The sequence below is a fragment of the Phytophthora infestans genome, genomic scaffold, assembly GCF_000142945.1.
Source record: "Phytophthora infestans T30-4 supercont1.29 genomic scaffold, whole genome shotgun sequence".
Classification (NCBI taxonomy): domain Eukaryota; phylum Oomycota; class Peronosporomycetes; order Peronosporales; family Peronosporaceae; genus Phytophthora; species Phytophthora infestans.
The window spans coordinates 1,200,118-1,202,864 of NW_003303730.1; the positions used below are offsets into that span (position 1 = coordinate 1,200,118).

Here is a 2,747-nt window from a genome sequence, read left to right on the forward strand (position 1 = left end):
ACGTCTACGTTGCTGCACGTGTGCAACAAGAAAAACGCACCAACTAGATAAAACGTGCAGTGTCTATGTTGACATTCTCATCATAAGCTGTTGGTAGGTCCTCGTTTCCGCAAACATTAGATAAGCTATGCTGGAGCTGTTATTTTTCTGTCCAGCAATAGCCATTGCGTTTCTTGAGCTATCCACTGAGCATAGCTGTGCAAAAACCTCTCTTCATGCAAATTCCTATATATATTTATGCTCTACATAAGAGTCAAATTATATCCCCCCTGTTATTTCCGGGAAATAAGGGGTTACATTGATAGTCAATCATTGATTACCCGCCTTCCACATTTACAGTTGAAGTGGGCAAAATAGCCAGCTTAGTGAGTAGGAGATGATAATCACGTGCAATCAGAATCGCTCCCTTCGGTTATTCAGACATGGGGATGCGTTCAGTGTGCTTAGCCGCATAAAAGAATAAAAACATGCAACAAGCTCGAGACAGTAAACTCCCTAAGCCCGACACGAGGCAGCAGAAGCAGGATAAATATTTTGATTGGTTCACCAAGCTTACTTTTCGATTGTTCGCAAGACGTATGAAGCTCGCTGATGTTCTTCGATCGAGGATCGAGCGCACACAAGAAAAACTTTTACCAATCTTTGAGAAGCTTCCTGCCATTGTTGATATGCTCCACAAGGCTACCAACGAAAAGCAGACGGATTCGACCTCTATACCATCCACACCCGCCCAATTCCCGCCGTGCATAAGCCTTTGCGTTTAAAAACGATTTTGCCAGTGGCTGAAGTATTTGGCTGGGTGATGAAGTAATGGCTACGCTGACACCGGAGTTGAAACAAGCGATGGCATCAATGATCTTTGACGAAAAAGCAGTCGTTTTTTTTTTCAACTTCTGTGTGTGAACGAAGAAGAAAACACGGTCCAGACGTCCGAAACATCACTAAAATTAACGACTGCGTTCCGCGGCTCTGTGAGGTCGCAAAGGCACTCGCATTGCTGATGCCCAGCTCATCATCCGGGAGCCACAGCCCAACCCAGCCACGCCAGCGCACAGCGCTCCAAGACCTCAAGTGGTCCTAGATCATCCCGCACCCGTCGCGCCTGCGCCAGGGGCTTGCCGGACCGATTAGAGAGAGGTCCTTGACTCATTATAGTCGCGGCCAATAGCTCAGTGGTCGAGCACTCGCCTCGCAAGCGAGAGGTCGGTAGTATGATCCCGCTCGGGCGCATCTCTCACACCATGAGCAAGAAATCGTAGCGTTCGGGTATCGCTCTTATAGCTTCATGGTAGAGCGCTGGCTTTGCACGCGACAGGTCTGTGGTTTAATCCCACTCGAACCCACAATTACGAGCAGTATTGCATATGCAACAAAGCTCACGGGCGTCACTCTCATAGCGCAATGATAGATCTTAGGCTTCAAAGGCCAAAGGTCTGTGGTTCGGTCCCATCCGGGACACACAGCCATCGCTGTTACCACTTCCCTCTATGTTTGGACTCTCATTCTGAATCAGTTGCTTCGAAACACATGCGCGTCCATCACTCGAGCCTTATCCAGCAAACGCAAGGCTTCAGCATCCAGCGGGAATATATCCCAACACCACTAGGCCCTCCTACTTCTTGCTCCCATTGTGAACTCAGTGGTTGTTGTTAAGATTCACTGGAATAAGTTTTCACCCCCCAGTGCACTTACGCACCGTCCGTTGGGACTAATTTCATTTTCGGCTTTCAATAACAGGTAGGAAATGGTATCAGCCCCTTGCTGCCTCCACGTTCTACCAAGAGCGCAAAACACGGGTTTACTTAGCCCCACAATCCAGGTGTCACACGATAAGCATGAGACACAACTAAGAACCCTTCTTCGAATACAGCGACTTGTGTATACGGAATGTGATGATTAGTAGAACCGAGCGTTCTCCAAGGTCTGTATCTGCAATTGAACGTGCTGAATCAATGTCGCTCGCCGCTTTCTGCTCCGGCATGAACTTCGCAGCGTCGAAATTCTAGCATCGGGTTCAGATGCTCAAACGTGTTATTACAAAGACCTGAAAATCGGAATGTTACGACTACTGGGTCAGGCTTTAGAAGTATCCGATAATCGTCCAGCATATTGATCTTGTTGCTGTTGTAAAATTTTCTGGTCACTTATTTTACTAGTATCAATGGAATATGGAATGTAATGCACGACGATTAAACCGGTGATTTTTCGGTGCTAACTTGAAGTAGGGCTCTCTCGCGGTAATTGCGTTTTTAAACTACGATCTCGATATCGTCTCCTGCAATATCTCCTGCCACAGCAATTTCTCGTTGAAGGCTTTCTTCGACGCCGCTGAAGGCGATCCCTCTCCTTAGGAAAACATCCTGTTAAACAATTGGTAAATGCTGCACCAAGCCTACAGAAGTGGCACTCGTGGGATCACATGGAAATGATAATAATCAAGCATTCTCCGAATCTAGTATTGGCGGAATTGACGAATGTGCTCCATTCAGTGAGCTGAGCACATTCATCAGAGATTCGGAGCATGCTTGATTAGTATCATATTCACGAGACCCTACGAGAGCCACTTCTGTAGACATGGCGCACTGTTTACCACACCGTTTAGTATGATGTGTTCATTTCGAGCATTAAAATATCTCAGATAACTCTCGGAACCTACGACGCATGAGCGCCTGTCTCTCAAGTGAATTAGAAATCAGTTTGAATCGCTCTCAGACTCCATCGGCACTGGTTAAAGGCGTGAGCTTTGC

The 2,747-nt window shown here is 46.9% G+C and overlaps 1 pseudogene across 1 annotated transcript; it reads left to right on the forward strand.

Annotated features, from left to right (window-relative positions):
- Positions 1 to 1,271: 1,271 nt before the first annotated feature.
- On the forward strand, positions 1,272 to 1,343 carry PITG_28180 (annotated as a pseudogene). The gene has a single exon. The product of its transcript is annotated as a tRNA-OTHER (tRNA).
- Positions 1,344 to 2,747: the final 1,404 nt, after the last annotated feature.